Source organism: Anneissia japonica, unplaced genomic scaffold (genome assembly GCF_011630105.1).
Source record: "Anneissia japonica isolate Jap-2015-1 unplaced genomic scaffold, ASM1163010v1 scaffold1511_len2985839_cov193, whole genome shotgun sequence".
NCBI lineage: Eukaryota > Metazoa > Echinodermata > Crinoidea > Comatulida > Comatulidae > Anneissia > Anneissia japonica.
In genome coordinates, this window is record NW_022685291.1 from 792,785 (window position 1) to 815,413 (window position 22,629).

The following is a 22,629-nucleotide window of genomic DNA, read 5'->3' on the forward strand; positions in this document are numbered from 1 at the left end:
TCTACACTACATTCTACTAATGTTAATATTGTATATATACAATTTTTATAGACTTGTTTAAATTAAAGCGAATTTTACGACTCATGATTCGTTTTTAGAGTCACTATATAAATGCTACTAGACTAAATTAATTAAAATGGCTTAGATATAAAAATGGTAAAATGTATAAATATACAAAGATTTTAAGAACATTAACGGCATTAAACTTCAGTGTTCATGTGGCCATTTTCACCTAATATCCTGAACGTATTGCCACCTGTGTATGTAGCAGAGCGTGAATTTTGAAATTCCAGAGAACCGCGTGGCGTGAATTGACGTGACGACGGACATGGTGGACAAGGTGTATTTGAGCACAAATAACACCATATTTTGATTATGATTTTTATAGGCCCAGGGTATAGTCGTGATGTACGTATCAACCAAAATACTAAGGTAGGCCTAAGTATTAAAAAGAAAACTTGTCGCTTGCAATATTTTGAGATTTTTAAGTTGCGTTACCCATGGCATGGTGTAAATACTCTCGGACGGACGCTGGGGGTTTTCGACAAACTTTTTAATGTGTTTTAAAGGTAATAAGCATTTTTATATAGGCCTAGTTGTACGCTCGGTATAAAGTAAAAATTGACAAAAGCATGTTGGACATTTTCATATATTATAATACAGGAATGGTACTTGCTTCAGCGTTCTTGTGGCCATTTTAACTTAATATTCTGGACGCACCACCTGTGTAGACTTTGCCAAAAATGCCAAAAGATCCACGTGAACTAATGACGGGTATGGTCGATAGCAGGTATTCTAACAGAAAACTCTCTAATTTGCTGTATTATAGGGTATTTTTTGATGTATATTTTAACAAAACTACTAAGGTAAGTGTCATAATCAAAATATTTGTAACTTTTTATTTCAAATACCCATTACGCCAAACAATACGAGTTAGTTTCTTTGTAGTGTATGCATGGTGGGGTCTAAATGAACTCGTACTGAGCTGGGCAATTTCGACAAGAAAAGTTGTGATTATAGAGCACTGCTTTTCAAAAATTTCTTTCCTGGGTCACATTAGATTTTTTTTCTCTTTTGTAGGCGTTTTACCAACTTTTATTTCATCTCTCTTTTTTTCTCTATTTTTGCACATAAAACATTAACAAACTGAAATCAAGCCAATTAAGATACAGTAATCATAGTTTAACATTATTATCAATTCATTTTAAACAATTCAATTCATCAGCCAATCAATCATAATTAGATTTCATGGTCAATATATAAAAACAGTTAAATCAATATATAAAGATAATCGGTTTGCAGATAATTAAACCATTCGTTTATACAGTGTAATTGTTTATAAGTACATAATCAAAGAATATAGAGTGGCGTATGCGGGAGGGGGAGGAGGGGCGCACGCCCCACCAAAAATTACTTGTTCCCCCAGTCGTCCCCTTCAAAATATCAGTCAAGTAGTTAGAAATCACCTAAAATCACAATATTTTGCGAATTAGCGACCCTCATCTGATTATCGAGACCCCACTTCACCTCCTCCCCCCCCCCCCACACACACACAATCGGCACCTCCATTTCAAGACTTCTAGATACGTTACTGAGAATATATTATTTTACACCCTTGGATTTTTCCATTAGCACGGAATAATAGTTAAGGAGATGAAATTAACTTTGGTTTGGAGATACGCCTACATGTAATCAGTAAACCACAGTCTGTCTGCACATAAATAGGTTACCTCCCAGTTGGTCGAAATCCAGTTTGTCGAAACCCGGTTGGCCAAATTTAATCCACTTTGCCGAAAACCCAGTTTGCCGAATCCAGTTCACCAAAAACATGAAATCCCAGTTGGCCGAAACCCGGTTTGCCGAACCCAGTTTGCCGATTTAGAATTTTGTCGTCACCGTCGTACAAAAGCGCAGCACACTACTGTCTCGAAATAAAATGTAATAAACAATTAATGTAGGCGAAATCGAATGTAAACTCAGGCTTAACTATTTTAAACTAAATGTAATAATAACGATAATTAATGTAGGCGAAACCGAATGTAAACTCAGACTTAAAAACCACAAACAAATTAGTTAAAGACCATCAAAAGGGCTTCCTGTTGCTCACCACTTTAATTTACCAAGCCATACTATTAGTGATTTAGGCTTTATGATCTTAGGAACCAATTTCAAATCTACTAAGGCTAGAGGACTTTGCGGATCTCTTTTTTTCTCTGTTTTTTAAAATGTTCATAACATTGCTTGCACATAAAACAATAACAAACTGAAATCAAGCCAACTAAGATACAGTAATCATAGTTTAACATTATTTTTATATTGATATTGTTTAATAAATTTGGTGTTTTTTTCAATAGATTTAATGATAGAAACTTGCTATATATTCACTTAATTGCTGTTTTTTCCCTTTTAAACAATCAATTCATTTTAAACAATTCAATTCATCAGTCAATCAATCATAATTAGATTTCATGATCAATATATAAAAACAGTTCAATCAATATATAAAGATAATCGGTTTGCAGATAATTAAACCATTCGTTTATACAGTGTAATTGTTTATAAGTACATAATCAAAGAATATAGAGTGGCGTATGCGGGAGGGGGAGGAGGGGCGCACGCCCCACCAAAAATTACTTGTTCCCCCAGTCGTCCCCTTCAAAATATCAGTCAAGTAGTTAGAAATCACCTAAAATCACAATATTTTGCGAATTAGCGACCCTCATCTGATCATCGAGCCCCCACTTCCCCCCCTCCCCCCCCCCATTTGGCACCTCCATTTCAAGACTTCTAGATACGTTACTGAGAATATATTATTTTACACCCTTGGATTTTTCCATTAGCACGGAATAATAGTTAAGGAGATGAAATTAACTTTGGTTTGGAGATACGCCTACATGTAATCAGTAAACCACAGTCTGTCTGCACATAAATAGGTTACCTCCCAGTTGGTCGAAATCCAGTTTGTCGAAACCCGGTTGGCCAAATTTAATCCACTTTGCCGAAAACCCAGTTTGCCGAATCCAGTTCACCAAAAACATGAAATCCCAGTTGGCCGAAACCCAGTTTGCCGATTTAGAATTTTGTCGTCACCGTCGTACAAAAGCGCAACACACTACTATCTTGAAATAAAATGTAATAAACAATTAATGTAGGCGAAATCGAATGTAAACTCAGTCTTAACTATTTTAAACTAAATGTAATAATAACGATAATTAATGTAGGCGAAACCGAATGTAAACTCAGACTTAAAAACCACAAACAAATTAGTTAAAGACCATCAAAAGGGCTTCCTGTTGCTCACCACTTTAATTTACCGAGCCATACTATTAGTGATTTAGGCTTTATGATCTTAGGAACCAATTTCAAATCTACTAAGGCTAGAGGACTTTGCGGATCTCTTTTTTTCTCTATTTTTTAAAATGTTCATAACATTGCTTGCACATAAAACAATAACAAACTGAAATCAAGCCAACTAAGATACAGTAATCATAGTTTAACATTATTTTTATATTGATATTGTTTAATAAATTTGGTGTTTTTTCAATAGATTTAATGATAGAAACTTACTATATATTCCCTTAATTGCTGTTTTTCCCCTTTTAAACAATCAATTAATTTTAAACAATTCAATTCATTAGTCAATCAATCATAATTAGATTTCATGGTCAATATATAAAAACAGTTCAATCAATATATAAAGATAATCGGTTTGCAGATAATTAAACCATTCGTTATACAGTGTAATTGTTTATAAGTACATAATCAAAGAATATACAGTGGCGTATGCGGGGGGGGGGGGGGAGGGGGGAAGGGGGGCGCAGCCCCTCCAAAAATTACTTGTTCCCCCAGTCGTCCCCTCCAAAATATCAGTCAAGTACAGTAGTTAGAAATCACCTAAAATCACAATATTTTGCGAATTAGCGACCCTCATCTGATCATCGAGAACCCACTTCACCCCCTCCCCCCCCCCATTTGGCACCTCCATTTCAAGACTTCTAGATACGTTACTGAGAATACAGTATTTTACACCCTTGGATTTTTCCATTAGCACGGAATAATAGTTAATGAGATGAAATTAACTTTGGTTTGGAGATACGCCTACATGTAACCAGTAAACCACAGTCTGTCTGCACATAAATAGGTTACCTCCCAGTTGGTCGAAATCCAGTTTGTCGAAACCCGGTTGGCCAAATTCAATTCACTTTGCCGAAAACCCACTTTGCCGAAAACCCAGCTTGCCGAATCCAGTTCACCAAAAACATGAAATCCCATTTGGCCGAAACCCAGTTTGCCAATTTAGAATTTTGTCGTCACCGTCGTACAAAAGCGCAACACACTACTATCTTGAAATAAAATGTAATAAACAATTAATGTAGGCGAAATCGAATGTAAACTCAGGCTTAACTAAATGTAATAACGATAATTATTGTAGGCGAAACCGAATGTAAACTCAGACTTAAAAAACACATACAAATTAGTTAAAGACCATCAAAAGGGCTTCCTGTTGCTCACCACTTTAATTTACCGAGCCATACTATTAGTGATTTAGGCTTTATGATCTTAGGAACCAATTTCAAATCTACTAAGGCTAGAGGACTTTGCGGATACCCTCGGAACATCTTCTAGTCTGTAGATCTGAAATTGGTGCCTAAATCACTGAGAGTATGGCTTAATTTGAAATAGTGAGCAATAGGGAAGCCATTTGAAGGGGGTGTGATACTATTTTGCATTCTGTATAGCACACTCATTTTGGGTTTGTGCACTAGCTTTTGTATACAAATAGTGTACCACGTCACACAGGGCTGACCCAAGCCATGTTTGAGTCAGTCGTGTTTCATTCATAAAATCCTGAGCTGCACTGATGCAAGCAACCCCACCAGGTACCCATTTATACTCCTGGGTACATGGGAGAAGCAATGCAGATAAAGTGCCTTGCTCAAGGACACAAACGAGATACACAGCGAGTGATTGAATCACGACCTGGAGGCCAAACTTATGGATCATGATTTGAAACATTGCCATGCATGAGAATGAATGTTATTCCTACTCAAGTATCTGAAAATACCAATAATTAAATTTTAATTTCTCCTACAATTTAACCTTTTGCCACAACATGCCTCATTTTAAGAACAAGGAAAGTCAACAGGAGGACGCTCAGCTTATCTCTCAGTTGCCATAAGAATATCCGCTGTGTGGTGTTTCTATAGAAGGCGATGATTTTGTACTTTAGTAAAGGCCTAGATATTTATTATTCTTAAACGGTCGATGAGGTGGTACACCGTCATTTAAAAAAAATAATCAACTGTCTGTATCCAAAAAAAAGTATGAATTAAAGGAAGTAAATTTTAGTGCATGTACATGTGTTATTTATTATAATTGGCATATCTAATGGGAGTGTATACCCTACGGGAAAAAGAAAATCGCCCCCCCCCCCCAACGCCTCATTGGAAAAATGTTCGAAACAAAAAATCACACTCAAGTACCTGAAATCACCTTATTTTGCGAGCTAGCACCCCCTCACCCAATCATCAAGCACCCACTTCACCTTCGCGGGCCACGTCTCTTCCAATTATCTCCTCATTGCAAGACTCCTATACACCACTGGTATGGCCCTCCGATACTAAATCGCACATTCATGTTTGAAAATGGAACATTTTTTGGCAGGGTCGCTATACTGAAAACTTCAGGCCTCTTAAAATTCATACCACCGTAAAATCTTGTATTGAAACCATGTGCTTCTTAATTTTTTGCCAACTTTTGATGGGCTCCTTTTCGATGCCACTTTTGCAAAGTAAAGAGGGGGCTTCTTTTTAAAATGAATGTCTGTAAATTTTCGTAATTAGTACTATAAAACAATAGATAGGGCCACTGTAACATCAATATGTATCACTGAGTGTATTAACCGACATTGAATCACCTAAACTACTGTATAAGCCAAGTGGTTTTTTTAAATAATTTTATTTAGTTAATTTAAAATTCATGTACAGTGTATGTACCGTACTTTGCTATCTTGAAAAGCCAAGCCCATGGGTAATTTTGCAAACTAAAGAGGGAGGGCTTTCAATTCAAGATGAGCTTCTTCTTGAGATTAAGCCCATTGGGCTTCAATTCGAGGTTTTACTGTATCTTGCTAGCGTATCAGACTCGATTTTAGAAACGATCGAGTCTATTATCTTTAACTTAATCTGGAACAATAAAAAAGAAAAAATAAAAGACCCTAATTTAAAAACAGAAAAATGAAGGAATTAATAGGTAAAACGATTGTTAAGTAAATTGGAAAGATATTCCTCTAACGTATATCAATAAAATTGATCCTAATTTGAGTGCGTTTAAACTAACTATATGGAGTAATCGTCACATTATTCTCATAAATGAATCCACACCCACACCCCCCGCAAGAAAAAAAAAGCTGCTGATTATTAACCCAATACCTGTACACTTTTTTTGCCAGCTAAAAAGCACTCTTAACATGTTAAGTGGGGTTGCGGGGGGGGGGGAAGAGGTGGCGGTATGGACGTCGACGAGCATCACCCTATGGATTCGCCCAGGACTATCATTTCAATAATCATTCTGTGAAGCCAAGTAGCCAAATGCTGCAAATATTGCCATATAACAGAATAATTTATTTCATTATATTTAGTAAACATAAATGCGTTTGTATCAGCCTCATTCACTGAAGTGGTACGTTCAACTTACCTATACTGTATCATACTGAATACTCTGCTATATGATCCTTTCCCTACTGTACTAACGTAATTTGAATAATGAATTCTTACATCTGTTCCTTTTGTAGTGTGACAAGTCCTCTTACAATATTTTGTAGATTCGTTTTACTGTAAAAATATTTTTTTACGATATGTTAATAGACATAAATAGTAACTCAAAATATACTAATAATGGTAAGACATTTAAAAGAATGGTACTACAATATATTTCTTCTAGAGCTGTGCACGCGTCTGGACGGTATATCGGCACAAAAATTTTGTCCTTACTTAAATTAGTACAGTATATGATGATTTGAGACATGCCATCCCAAAACCAGCGTACTGTTGCTATGTTAATCTGAGAAATTAGCATATGAATGTGGCAGAGAGTACATAAAGTACAGAGAATAATAATTCTTTTACTCATAACTTTGGCATTAGTAAGTCGATTCCAGTAAATGACTCATCATTAAAAATCTTATAATGTGAGAATAAATTCTGGGATGGCATGTTCCATTTATTAGATAATTTTATATGTTCATGGCTTTAGTGGTTTTCTTTAATAAGCTATCTTTATTAATATAAGTTATAACTGGACCTTGACACCAATATTTTTACATTGAGTATACAAAATAAATAAAATAATAAATAAAAGTCTATTAACCTAATCTATAAATCATACTTAACATGGTTTGTAAAGTACTTAAAATGATACAACTTAATTAAACAATTAAAGCGTTATCATATTAACATCAAGCTAGTATAGTTATGAAAAATATAATTTCTTGTATCTGAATTGAATAGGTATTAATGTGCAAAGAAATTAGTCTACAATTTTACCAGCTCCTTTGGTATATTTATGTTTATATTTCGTAAAAGGAACCTGATTAATACCCTTCCAGGTTTGTTTTATATTAATTTTATATTTTTGAAATTGATTAGTGTAAAATTGTTGTGTGTTTATTTTTTATACAAAGTATATTTTATTAATATATGTTATTTTATTGCTTGGTGGGAGTTTTTCTATATTTACTGTATAATTTATCTTTTATACAAATTGATTTAGCTATCCCTTCAGTAATCCAGGTTGATAGTTTTCGGTTTGCCCTAATTCTAACTTTTACTTGTGGAAAGCACCTGTCAATCGTAGTTAAAGTATTACAAACAAATTGGTACGTTGTATTTGCATCATTAGAATTTAACACGTGTTCTTTTTGTTGTGCGTTCATCTCTTGCTCAAAGCGTTGGGATTGCTGGAGAGAAAACTAACGTTTAAGAATATTATTGTTAATATATTTGTAATGTTCTTTGGATTTATTAATACAGAATATGGGTAAAGTGATCTGCGATATCTGATATTAGAATACCTGTACTTATGCACATAGAATTTGAAATACAGTAGATATTTTCTATAATAGTAGCAGTGTAATCACTTACCCTTGTGGCCCTATCGATTAGTGGTATAAACGAATTGGAGAAAATAGCGTCCACATGACTTTTGATATCACCGTCCGTTGAATATTGCAGAAGGTCTACATATAGTAAGGTAATCTTGTTTTTTCTCATTGTTAATAGTCTGCATTTATTAACGAAATTTGTTCATTGAATTAATTAATTCCTGACTAAGGGGTCTATAGATAACACCACATATAATTGATTTATTATTTTTAATTTGTATCTCAATAAATAGCGATTCAGCATTATTAATCATTGCCGACAAGTCATTGCGTAGCTTATAACATAAGTTATCATATAGGGCCTAAGTAAAGGGCTACTCCTGCACCCTTCTTCTCAATCCTGTCTTTATGTAAGAATCGTATTCTTATTTGTAAGCCATGTTTTAGTGAAGACAATAACAGAAAAATTGTAATTAAGGGATAATCAGAAACAGCATCAAATTTATTCACAATACTACGGCAATATAGAAGAAAAATAGAAAATTATTGTGCTCTGTACCTAAATTGTTACTATCATTGTGTGTATAACATATTCAACATGGTAATATTTGGTAACTTGAGCACTCGTGTTGTTATCATCAATATCATCATTAAACATCATAACAGAAATCGGTAAACAATAAAAATAACAATAGGCCGCTGTGCTTTAAATGTGCGGTAGAATACAATATAACACACGACTAAACCATCACAAATACACACATTTAAAGTATGCTCCGTCAAATTAAATAAAACATTGTATAATTTAATTTTGCGTTTATGTACAGGTCAGATTGCCATTACGAAATATCGGCTTCTTCCTGTCTTTATACGCCTTGTGCGTTATTTCTCTCAACGCTCGTCTTTTCTTGACATCGGAAGCAGGAAGATCTTCCAGTACAAATATATGAGAATTCTTACCGGTACGTTAAGATTTAGAACGCTTAAGGACTCATACCGTTCAGGTCTATACTGTATATAAATAATTTAGCAATGTGACTTGGTTTGTCCTCCGGCGAACTGGGTGGTTACCTGTATGGTGAGTAATCTAGTTAGATTGTGGTTGCTTTGATATTAATCAGGCAAGTAGAATTTCATATTAATTCTGTAGAACTTAGATAGTAATCAGATGAAAATGGAACATATGTTTTACTGTATTTGAAGCATTTTTATTTTGATATTAATCAGGTAAGTAGAATTTGGTTGATGGTTTCCAAAGAACCAATCCATATTGTAAGGTTGTCTTACTATTGACTTCTTCTGGAACATCTTTTCCTCTGGTTAACCTTTAAACATCACTTTATAGCATTTCGTTACTGGTAGATGACTTAAAACCTGCATCAAAAGAAATCATCGTTGTTTGACAAATATGTATTGTCCCCTGAAAGTGGCAAGATAATATAAAATAATTATGAAATTAACTTGCTCATTTTGCACTGACATGCAAATTATTAAATTAAGCATAGGAATTAGGCCCTATTGAATTTTACCTCGATTTTTATACTGGATATGAAAAAATAACGATACTAAATTTATATTAAATTTAAAGCGTGTATCCGCTCGTAGTTCAGGTTATACCTTTCGATAAACATTACACAATTGATAAAGTAACACAAATCTAATTAACTACTAACGCTGCAAAAAAGGCTTTTGCGCATTATATATAAAGTTGATTTTCATGGATTTTTTTTAATCTAGCGAAACATGCTTAGGCCAAGGAAACATGAAACGAAGAAGGTTTAAAATATTAACTATAAAATATACACCCTCTAGTCTAGCTATAGGCCTATTATCTATCATGAAATTACATCTTTTGCAACTTAAGTCTTTGTTTCGTTTCGTTGTATTTTTCCGGATCTTAATTGTTTATTTCGATACAAAGTATATTTTAGTAGTATATTTTTTATTTTATCGTGGACACTTCTCTCCTTTATTTTCAGTTATTCAACCAAAAACACAAGCTTCTCTCCTTTATTTTCAGTTATTCAACCAAAAACACAAGTTATATCCACGAGAGTACCGTTCAAGGCTTTGGTCATCGATGGTATCAGATATAAACATAATTGATTGTCGCATATCCTGTTGTCTTGATTCAATTTTGTCTATTCTTGAAAGTAGACACCCTTGATTCTTATTTCAGTTGCTAATGTTTGAATTTCCGGCCATAACAGGTTGTGCCAGTAGCCGGAGCCGGAGCCGCTGGGATCGCCGGTGTTACGGTTTCCGGTTTATCGGCGGCTGAAGTAATCAAGATTGTGGTTTCTTTGATAATAATCAGGTAAGTAGAATTTCATATAGGCCTATGTGTAATTTTGCCTTACCTGACGTGGAAATGTACTGAATTGCGAAAAGAAATCACAAGTTGTTCTCGGGTGGGACTCGAGCCCACGATCTCCAGATCACTAGCCAGGCATCATAGGCTACCTCTAGACCACCGAGCTTGCGCCTGATGGCCAGAGTTGAATTCGAGTCCAAGTAAGCAGCGGGTACTGCAATGTTAATAGTAATTGTTATTGTCGTGATGGAATAGACAATAACTGGGGTTGCGTCTGGAAAATCAAGTACAGGTGTAATTTTGCCCTACCTGACGTGGAAATGCACTGAATACTCAGTACGTGTGAAAAAATTACACCTATACAGTACTTGATCCTCCTGACGTAAACCCAGTTATTGTTTATTCCATCACGACAATAATAATTAATATAGAACTTATAATAATTTAAAATATATATGTGAAATCACTACATTCTACTGATGTCTAAGTAAACCTGCTGTTGAACCTCTTATTTGTGTTATAGTTTGCTCTGGTCTAATTACCATTGATCACTCTGCTGATGATATTTGCAACTCGTTCAACCATTTTACTTATATAATTTTATATATACAATTGTTATAGACTTATTTAAATTAAAGCGAATTTTACGACTCATGGATCGTTTTTAAACTCACTATATAAATATTATTACACCTTATTAAATAATTTAAAATGATTTAAATATAAAAATGGTAGAATGTATAATGATATACAAAGATTTTAAGAACATTAATGGCATTAAACGTATTACCACCTGTGTATGTAGCAGAGCGTGAATTTTGAAATTCAAGAGAACCGCCTGACACGAATTAACGTGACGACGGAAATGGTGGACAAGGTACACCATATTTTGTCTATGGCTGGTCCAGGGTATATTTGTGATGTAAGTATCAACAAAACTACTAAGGTAGGCCTAAGTATTAAAAAGAAAACTTGTCGCTTGCAATATTTGAGATTTTTAAGTTTCGTTACCCAATAATACGAGTCAGTTTCCATGTAGGCGAGCATGGCATGGTGTAAATACACTCGGACGGACGCTGGGGGTTTTCGACAAGACTTTTAAATGTGTTTTTAAGGTAAGCATTTTTATATATTCCTAGTTGAACGTATCGGTGTAAAGCAAATATTGAAAAAGCATGTTGGATATTTTCATATCTTTATAATACAGGGATGGTACTTGCTTCAGCGTTCTTGTGGCCATTTTCACTTAATATTCTGGACGCCTCACTTGTGTAGACTTTGCCAAAAATCCAAAAGAACCACGTGAGCTAATGGCGGATATGTTCGATAGGATGTGTTCTAGCAGAAAGCTCCCAGATTTGCTGTATTATAGGGTATTTCCGTGATGTATATTTTAACAAAACTACAAAGGTAATTGTCATACTCCAATATTTGTAACTTTAAAGCTTATTTCAAGTGCCCCTTACGCAAAACAATACGAGTACATTGTTTGCACATAAAACAATAACCAACTGAAATAAAGCTAAGATACAGTAATCATAGTTTAACATTATTTTAATTATGATACTATTTAATAGATTTTTTTTTCAATAGATTTAATGATAGAAACTTGCTTAAATATTTTGTACTTGTTTGACCCTTAATTACGGTTTTCCCCTTTTAAACAATCAATTCATTTTAAACAATTCAATTCATCAATCGATCAATCATACTCAGATTTCATGGTCATAATATATATAAACAGTTCAATCAATATATAAAGACAATCGGTCTGCATATAATATAGCCATTCGTTTATACAGTACATGGTCTAATTAGAGAAATCTCGTATCTAAGGTGGTACGCGGGGGGCGCATGCCCCTCCAAAAATTACTCGAGGCTCCCCCCCCCCCAAATTGTATTTGTGATTTTTTTCCCATTGTTTGTGTAAGTGCGTGAGTAGTGGAATGATGCTTACGGAAACCATATTGAGTTATTTAATATATTGAATTTTGTAATGTAGGACATAGTTTGATCATAAACAACCCTCATTTATTTTTTAAGACACGGTGATACAGAGATTGGCCCATCACTTTTTGTTAAAAACAGGTATAACCTTTGGTATTTTTAATTGTTTTAGAACACAACCAGTCTATAAAGAAACATTTATCATGTGTGTATAATTGATTTTAAGATTGAATGTGATATGGACTTAATATAACTAGAATTTATCTCATCGTGGCCTGACGATACATTTGATTTCATATTGATAACATAGGTGTTTATTTCTTCTTCAGTTACAGGTCGAAAAAACATCGAGTTAATTTAATGTGCGGACAAGAATGAATCGGATTTTCTCTTGCTATACTCGGGTTGTTATAGGGCCTATTTATCATCTAAGTTTTGTCCTATATTAATAACATAGTACTTAAACGCTTCAGCTGCTGCTTTGGTTCTCTCAACTTGGGGTCACTGACCTTAAGTTCCTTTGGTAGGCCCTATTATGTTTATATTAGTTCCAAGAACCTGATTAATAGCCTTCCAGGTTTCTTTTGTATTATTTTTATATTTTTGAAATTGATTAGTGTAAAATTGGTTTTTTTTAGATACAAAGTGTAGGCCTATTTTATTATTATATTTTGTTTTATTGAAATGGTGTGGGAGTTTTTTCTATATTTACTGTATAGTTTGATTTGAATTATTTGGCTATTCCTTTAGTAATCGAGGGTGATAGTTTTCGGTTTGCCCTAATTCTAACGTTAAAGTATTACAGAACAGTTGGAATGTTGTACTTGCATCGTTAGAATTTAACACGTGTTCTTATTGTTGTGCGTTCCATCTCTTGCTCAGCGTTGGGATTGCTGGAGAGAAAACTTACGTTTACGTAATATATTTGTAATGTTTATCGGATTTATTAATACAGAATATGCGAAAGTGATTTGAGATATCTGATATTAGAATAACTGTATTCATGGACATAGAATTTTGAATTACAGTACTTACCCTTGTGGGCCTATGGATTAGTGGTCTAAACGAATTGGAGAAAATACCGTCCGTATGACTTTGGATACTACCGTCCGCTGAGCATTACAGAAGGTCTACATTATATTATCCTGTTGGTAAGCTTGTTTTTTCTCATTGTTAATAGTCTGCATTAACTAACGAAATTCCTGATTCGGGGGTCGACGTATTATTGATTGATTAATTATTTTTAATTTGTATCTCAATAAATAACGATTCAGCATTTAACAACCATTGCCTATAAGTCATTGCGTAGGTTATAACATAAGTTATCATAGGGCCTAAATAAAGGGATACCCCACCACCCTTTTTCGCAATCCTGTATTTATATGTAAGTGAATATTGGGGTAATTTGTATAAATCTATTGTATTATTACTTGTAAGCCATGTTTGTGTGAGGACAATAACAGAAAAATTGTAATTAAGCGAGGATATTGGCTATAATAAGAAAGAGCATCAAACTTATTTACAATACTACGGCAATTTAGAAGTAAAATTTAAAAAAAAATATCGTGAGGCTCTCTGTACCTAAATTGCTACTATCATAATGTAGTATAAAATCTTCCACATGGTAATATTGGGTAATTTGAGCACTCGTGTTGTCATCAATATCATCATTAAACATCAACAGAAATCAATAAACAATAAAAATAACAATAGGTCACTGTGCTTTAAATTGCGGTAGAATACAATATAACACACGAATTTAACAATCACAATTACACAAATTTAAAATGTGCTCCGTCAAATTAAATAATACATTAAATAATTTAAGTACCAAATTTCAAGTTAAATCAGTCACTGATTATATATTTTCCATTTATGTACAGATTGCCATTACGGAATATCGGCTTCTTCCTGTCTTTATACGCCTTGTGCATTACCGGTATTTCTCCTTGACATCGGCAGCAGGAAGATCTTTCATTACAAATATATGAGAATTCTTACCGGTACGTTAATTCATACCAGAAAAATAATTTAGCAATGTACATTCTCGGGCGAACTGGGTGCCTTACCTCTGAGGTGAGCGGTCTGAACGTCCGCATCCAGTAGCTCAAGTTCCACCGCCAAGAAATTTTTGATTTTATCGTGGACCTTCTCTCTTTTATTTTCAGGTATTCCACCAAAACGCAAGTTATATCCACAAGAGCACCGTTCAAGGCTAAGGATCTCTGTTTCTAGATGACAAATTTAAGATTTTGTTTTTTCGATTTCGTCGGCGATATTACGTACGGTACCGTAGGTTGTGATTTAGATCGTTATTTTTCTTTACTAGATCATCGATGGTATTAGATGTAAACATAATTGATCGCTCCATATCCAGTTGCCTTGATTCAATTTTGTCTATTCTTGAAAATAGACACCCTTGATTTTTTAGGACATCATCGAACTTAGCCTTCATTTCAGTTGCTAATGTTTGAATTTCCCGCCGTAACAAGTCCGTGCTGGTTGCGGAAGTGGTGAGAGCCGGTGTTGTTGTTTCCAGTTTATCGGCGGCTGAAGTAATCAAGTTAGATTGTGGTTGCTTTGATATTAATCAGGTAATTTGCATTTCATTTTAATTCTCTAGACTTTAGATAGTAATCAGATGAATATGGAACACATATTTTACCTTATCTTTCGTTACCTGTCGTCATGGTGCCACAAAATTCTCAATTCTATGTGCGTCTCATTCTATTTTCATTTCGAGGTTTTCTTTTAATTATAATATATTTTAGTATGAAAATAGATTATACTCTATAATGTATGCATTGCAATACACTTAATAATTATTTTCTGGCTTATTTTGTTAAACGTGAACCGCATAATCATGACTGCGGGCACTTTGCTAAATAAAGTATAATTTTCTCATGGAATGATTTTTTTAATTTTTCAATATTTATGGTTAAAATGTTGAAGTATTATCTTATATTAATACTCTTTGATTTTGCATACATGTAATATTTAAAGTAGAAAAACATTATAAATAATTGAAGTGCCAATAAATAATGATTTTACTCATAGTCATTATATACAAACAACTGTTTTAACACCGTATTATTTATAGGAAAATCGCTCCACCAATTATTTATATAATAATTGTTCGAAGCAAACCTAATTATATGTATATAATGAAAAAAAAAAGTTGAAATAAAACGAATTACATATATATAATATAATTTTGTTAAATAATAAAAGTACATTTGGCGCCTCATAGTTTATATTTGTATGTTTCAATCATGTCAAATCATATTTCTTTTTCTGTAAGTGATAGTTTCGCCTAAGAACAGAGCTATAGCACCTTCTCTGTACCTTTTCTGTACATTTTCTAAACGATTTATATCTTATTTGGTTGATGGTTTCCAAACAACTGATCCATATTTAAGGTTGGTCTTATAATTGACTTATAAAGCGGTGTAACTTTATCTTTAGAAAATCTGCTGAAACATCTTTTCCTTTGGTTAGCCTTTAAGGATCACTTTATAACATTTCGTTACTGGCAGATGACTTAAAACCTGCATCAAAAGAAATCATCTTTGACATAAATGGGCCTATATATTGTCCCCGAAAGTACAAAAATCATATAAAATAATTTTGAAATTATTAAATTTAACATAGAAATTATGGAGTTTTACCCCGATTTTTATACTGGATATGATAAAGTAACGATATTAAATACTGTACATATTAAATTTAAAAAGTGTACGCTCGCAGTGGAGGTTATACCTTTCAATAAACAAACACAAATTGATAAGGTAACACAAACCGAATGGGTGCTTTACTTGACTCATTTCTTTCATTTCAAAGTCATATAGATGCAACTGCAAACAAATTGGAGTAAATACATACTGTACTGCCATTTGATGACCTATAAAAAAATTACAATTCCCTTATCAAGCCTTAACTACTCTATTATTTTGTTGGGATCCTTCAATCCTAGTAAAGTAGAACGACTACTAACGCTGCGAAAAAGGCTTTCCGCATTATATATAAAACAAAACATAGAAGGTATAAAATATTGCTATAAAATATACACCCTCTAGTCTAGCTATATTATCTATCTGAAATTACATCTTTAATTAAGACTTTGTCTCGTTTTGTTTGTTGTTCCTCATTATCCTCTTTTCTGTTCTTATTTGGTCTATATTTTGCCACGTTTGGTTTATATTTTAAACTTCTTGCTTCTCTATTATTTTTCCCTCTCTTGCTCTTCTTGTAGTATCCTCGTGTTCGCTCCTCATCTAGGCTGTTTTCTTTTGGTCTCTTCAATTAATTTATTCGGCCACTATTAAATTTGATTACTTATTTTCATCTTTTATTTAAATTTAAATCCATGTATAATGCATATAGTGATCCGTAATTTGTTTGTTTGCAGATGACAGACGAATATCTACTGCAAGATATATGTATCAAATAATGAATGGCACTGTAAGTATCAAGTGGCTTTATGAAATAATAATTTATTAGACTTATTTCTCTTTATTTGCTGTTTCTCATTCTTTATTAAATTTTATTTTTGGCAGATGCAGCAACAGAGCATGACCAATGTTGCAAGACAAGAAAAGTACACTGAAATTTAGTTCCAAAGAGTAATCCTGGTGAAAGAACACAAACAATTATTGTATCTTTAATAACAAGTTACTTGATCAAGACAACTTGCATTATTTCGAATTATTGATCATTATTATAGAGAAGATATGATCGAATTACATTAAGATGTGGAAGAGGAGCCAGAACTAATATAATTAATTTTTCTTATATAGGCCGTGCAAAGCATATTAACGAAAGTTAATATGGTTATGCCTAATAGTTTGCAAGACAATTAAAAGAAGATATACTGGAGTTTAGTTCAACATCTTGCTGAATATTGAGACAGCTTAATCATGGTGAAAGAAAACATACAGCGATTGTATTTGTTTAACAACTTAATATTAATGACAGATTGTTAAATATTGAACCAAGAAAAACAATTTCCTATATTTTTTCATATATTTTATGTACTTTTAATATAAATTCATATATTATGATTTTGGTTGTAAAGTTTTTATAATAAAAAATATAAGTAATGTGTTGATGTGTTTCTTTGCTGGTCGTGTCTGAAGACTGGATAAGCAGGTAAAACGAAAGAAGCGCCCTCTAAAAGAAAAAGGACTAAGACATTTTCCCTTAATTTGTATTAAAGTGGTCCTGAAGAGTGCCTTCTAATACAAAAACAAAATTTCCAGGGTCTCTAATTAAGGGGTTCCCTGTGGTGCTGGAAAGCGCCCTCTATAGCCATTTTATTTCTACGTTTTTCAGGGTCTCTTTTAATTGTCAATTTCTATTACAATGATTGTGAAATGCGCCCTCTAATAGCCAGTTTCAGTGCCTCACAAGTATAGAGTTCTGGAAAAATTGGTTATTAGATGGTGCTTTAAATTCTCTACCAATGACAATTATTAAGAGACCCTAAAGAACTTGGGGTGAAAAGGCTATTTGAGGGCGCTTTTCTTCACTATTTTTACCAGAACTCCACAGACTAAAGTGGCCAAAAAACTTAGTCATATTTTGGGCCTTTTTCTATTCGAGGGCGCTTTTTTTTTTTTTTTACCATCCCGGGTGCTCTAACACGCAAGACAATCAACATTAAATACAGTAACTAGTATTTCCAATATTTATTCAATAATGAATACAATGAATATTTATTTTAAATATATAATCGGGCAAATATCTAGAAAGCCAATCAGTTTCTGGAATAAAACAAGATAGCAACATTATAGCCATAGAGCTGCAGGATGAGTTTTCTGAAATAAAAGTAAATTACACAAGCTATCAATCAAAACACATTTATAAGTAATGGAAAGGAACACAGCAAATTAATAAGTATATTGCAAAATGAATAAAATATTAAAGACAATATTTGTAATTTCACTGCAGAGGAACATTAAATTAATCAATCAATACACATTTAAGTATTGGAAAGGAATACAGCAAATGAATAAAATATTATTAAACACAATTTGTAATTTCACTGCAGAGGAACAATAAATTAATCAACACATTTATAAGTATTGGAAAGGAATACAGCAAATTAATAAGTCCATTGCAAAATGAATAAAATATTATTAAACACAATATTTGTAATTTCACTACAGAGGGATAATAAATTACAAACACCAACGGAAAAGAATACAGCAAATTAATGAGTCTATTGTAAGTTCACAGCAGAGGGGGCAATAAAGCACAAACACAGCAATTAATAAGTCCATTGCAAAAAGAAAATGTTGAAAACTAATATTTAAAGCTGCATAAAATTAAGCAATTCGACTACTTTTAAATAAAATATTAACAGTAGTGGGATTGTCAATGGGGTGGTTGAAATTATTGTTTATACTACATTAATGTATTAATAATTATTTTTTGACCTTTTATAATAAACAATCTAAATTGTAAAATTGCAATAGGTTACTAAATATAAATGATATCTAATACAAAACTGGTAAAATTTTAGAGATTACGTATAATATTGCCCAAATGAATTGTTAGAATTACAAATAAATATTTCAATACCAAATAAACTGATATTTAAAACACCATATAAACTAGTACAAGTAATTTACTTTTTCAAAATTATATATCTGAGTTATAGTTTTTATTTCTTTTATTATTGTTAGATATATATATTAATGTAAAATCAACAAAAAATCTCTCGTGTATGGTTAAAGGCAAATCTGTGAAAAAATTAAAAGCTGATTTCAACTGATTTGCGTAGGGATATATACCAGGATACACCAAAAAAATGTCGGCTAGAGGGTGGGAAAATGTTTTATGACCGGTCAAAGTTCATTGACCCCGGTTTAAAATACTCAAGAACACTTTATGGTATATAGTCAACGGCGGCGGAAGGTTGGGGGGGGGGGCAGGAGGGCCGTACTTGGTCGTTTTCCCCAGCACCAGTCATTAAATACAGTAACTAGTATTTCCAATATTTATTCAATAATGAATACAATGAATATTTTTTTTAAATATATAATCGGGCAAATATCTAGAAAGCCAATCAGTTTCTGGAATAAAACAAGATAGCAACATTATAGCCATAGAGCTGCAGGATGAGTTTTCTGAAATAAAGTAAATACACAAGCTATCAATCAAAACACATAGAAATGGAAAGGAATACAGCAAATTAACAAGTACATTGCAAAATGAATAAAATATTATTAAAGACAATATTTGTAATTTCACTGCAGAGGGACATTAAATTAATCAATCAAAACACAATTTGTAATTTCACTGCAGAGGGACAATAAATTAATCAATCAACACATTTATAAGTATTGGAAAGGAATACAGCAAATTAATAAGTCCATTGCAAAATGAATAAAATATTATTAAACACAATAAACACAGCAGAGGGGGCAATAAAGCACAAACACAGCAATTAATAAGTCCATTGCAAAAAGAAAATGTTGAAAACTAATATTTAAAGCTGCATAAAATTAAGCAATTCGATATTAACAGTAGTGGGATTGTCAATGGGGTGGTTGAAATTATTGTTTATACTACATTAATGTATTAATAAATATTTTTTGACCTTTTATAATAAACAATCTAAATTGTAAGATTGCAATAGGTTACCAAATATAAATGATATCTAATTCAAATGAATTGTTAGAATTACAAATAAATATTTCAATACCAAATAAACTGATATTTAAAACACCATATAAACTAGTACAAGTAATTTACTTTTTCAAAATTATATATCTGAGTTATAGTTTTTATTTCTTTTATTATTGTTAAATATATATATTAATGTAAAATCAACAAAAAATCTCTCGTGTATAGTTAAAGGCAAATCTGTGAAAAAATTAAAAGCTGATTTCAACTGATTTGCGTAGGGATATATACCAGGATACACCAAAAAAATGTCGGCTAGAGGGTGGGAAAATGTTTTATGACCGGTCAAAGTTCATTGACCCCGGTTTAAAATACTCAAGAACACTTTATGGTATATAGTCAACGGCGGCGGAAGGTTGGGGGGGGGGGCAGGAGGGCCGTACTTGGTCGTTTTCCCCAGCACCAGTGACAAACATTTTATGAATGCTACAACGTTGTTGTTGTTATTATTATTATTGTTATTTTTTGGTGCTTAGACACCTTGTTTATTTGCGCCTTGTAAATTGACCAATTATTATAAAATGTAGAATTTTTTTTCATTGTCTAACAAGCATTTACAAGTTCCCTTTTTGAGTTGAGCAACCAAATGTTGATTGAGGTCTGTAAAGTTTTCTAAGATAACCTACCCTCGAGCATGAAGAAAAAAAGAATAGAATCACCTGCCTTCGTGAATTCTGTATTTAGGCATATTTGGGGGGGGGGGTTGGAGAGGATATACTTAATTAGGCCATTTTTAAAAAATAAAGTTCTCTGAACGTTAACTACAAAATTTACAGTACGCTGTAGTTATGTGTTATAGGTTGTAAAAACTGTATTGAGTACAAAAAATCTTTCGAATGAAAAAATCTTTCACTTGACATTAGCAATTAATCATTTATGAAACAAAATAATAGGCTATGTCAAGTGTTATATTTAACAGTGGCAGATTCAATGGGGAACCCAGTCAGCACGGGCCCCCAACTTCCTAAGTTCAAAATTATTTTTAAAAAATGGAGAAAACAAACATAATTGTATTCAACTTTAATCTGAGAGTGCCATCCCCGGTCATAATCATAATTACAGTTTTGGAGCTGTGGTGGGTAGACATTCTATTTGCGCAAGACCCTACCTGGGGGACATTTGAAATTTGACCTCGTTTTCCAAGGTCATGAATTGATTATGAGGATTTTTTAAATTTTATTTTCTTATTGTTTGCATAATTCTGTGCATTTTGACACCAAAAGTGTTCCTGAGATACATGTATTAGTATTTTAGGCCGGGGTCAATGACCTTTGACACCTCATAAAAAATTGTCCCCACACCCTATCTCACCTAACTTTTGTTTGGTGTATCCTGGTATACATCCCTACACAAATCAACTGAAATCAGCTTCTTTCTAATTTAATTTAATTTAATTTTTTAATTTAGGGATACTAAGACCTTATCTGTGTATTCCTCCATGCCCATACTGAGCTAGTACAGCCTAAACTTTAAATCATATATTAGTTCTGTATTATTTTATTCTCAATTATTAATTAGTATTAAATTTCACTTTCTGTAACGTTAGCATTTATGTAAGTTACAATTAATTAATTATTAATCACATTACATACTTTATTATTTTTATGAAAACTTTTAAAATTTATTTCAATTTATTTTAATATAATTTAATTATGGAATATGACAGTTTTTGTGTTGTAATATTGAAATTAAAATGTTTATTCTTAGTGTTGAACCAGGTCAAACTTTATCCTACAAAGCATTTAACAATGAACATGAAATTCATAATAAGAACAAGTTTTTGTGACTCACCATTCAGCAAAATTAACGGGCACAAAACGAGAAAGCAACTATAGCCACTGGTCCACGGGTTTGCCTTGATCTTCAGAACTGTATTTTGCAAACGGTTAGACTTTTACCGAATATTTACTGAAATAAAATATATACACTTATTAAAAAAAACGGAATTAGGAAGAATGCAACATGCTTATCATAGGAGGCCCTCAGAAGAAGTCGGTTAATATTTAATTAACAACTTATATAGAAATAAAATAATAAATAAAAAAGAATAAATAGGCCTATCGAAAAAAGTGAGTAATTTTCTTTTTCCTTTACCATATGAAAATATGTATACAAACATACAGAAACACACACATAATAAATCTTTAAAAAAAACAAAAAAAAAAACCTAACCATAACAAATACTGGGACTTGGGATTAGAGGACGCGCGCTGATTTTAGGAATGCTATTGCCAGGGCAACCAAATTCTAGGTGGAGCTTTAAACAGACGCAGAAAGGCTATACAAAAACATATTGGAAAATAGAAAATACAATAACTCAGTACAATCATGGATAATTGACATCATGAATGGGCTCTACTGAACTTACTATAAACAAATAGAAATTGTATATATTTCCTCTTAAAAATGGCCAATGAATTTGATTTTATTTAGCATACAGTCCAAGTTGTTCAATATTTCAGGGCAACACATTATTGCAATAAGGCTAGTACATGGCTTAAATATATATATAGGCCTATATTTATATAATTATATATATACATACATACATATAGGCCTACACATAAATACACACACA

The 22,629-nt window shown here is 32.6% G+C and overlaps 5 long non-coding RNA genes across 5 annotated transcripts in view; 4 read left to right on the forward strand and 1 right to left on the reverse strand.

Annotated features, from left to right (window-relative positions):
• Nucleotides 1–317: 317 nt before the first annotated feature.
• LOC117109628 lies at nt 318–9,161 on the forward strand. Its single transcript, XR_004445557.1, has 4 exons — nt 318–432; nt 664–866; nt 8,123–8,250; nt 8,929–9,161. It is a non-coding gene; the product is annotated as an uncharacterized LOC117109628 (long non-coding RNA).
• A 1,148-nt stretch (nt 9,162–10,309) lies between these two features.
• LOC117109549 lies at nt 10,310–13,284 on the forward strand. Its single transcript, XR_004445546.1, has 4 exons — nt 10,310–10,418; nt 11,455–11,530; nt 11,623–11,825; nt 12,692–13,284. It is a non-coding gene; the product is annotated as an uncharacterized LOC117109549 (long non-coding RNA).
• Nucleotides 13,285–13,384: 100 nt separating this feature from the next.
• On the forward strand, nt 13,385–14,654 carry LOC117109557. The gene is made up of 3 exons (XR_004445547.1): nt 13,385–13,513; nt 14,246–14,365; nt 14,531–14,654. It is a non-coding gene; the product is annotated as an uncharacterized LOC117109557 (long non-coding RNA).
• A 90-nt stretch (nt 14,655–14,744) lies between these two features.
• On the forward strand, nt 14,745–17,287 carry LOC117109564. Its single transcript, XR_004445548.1, has 3 exons — nt 14,745–14,956; nt 16,771–16,823; nt 16,919–17,287. It is a non-coding gene; the product is annotated as an uncharacterized LOC117109564 (long non-coding RNA).
• A 2,090-nt stretch (nt 17,288–19,377) lies between these two features.
• Nucleotides 19,378–22,629, reverse strand: part of LOC117109634 — a 7,471-nt gene continuing 4,219 nt past the window's right edge. The window contains exons 2-3 of the long non-coding RNA XR_004445566.1: nt 21,843–21,959; nt 19,378–19,492 (exon numbers count right to left, since the gene is read on the reverse strand). This is a non-coding gene — a long non-coding RNA (uncharacterized LOC117109634). The remainder of the gene's footprint in view (nt 19,493–21,842; nt 21,960–22,629) is intronic.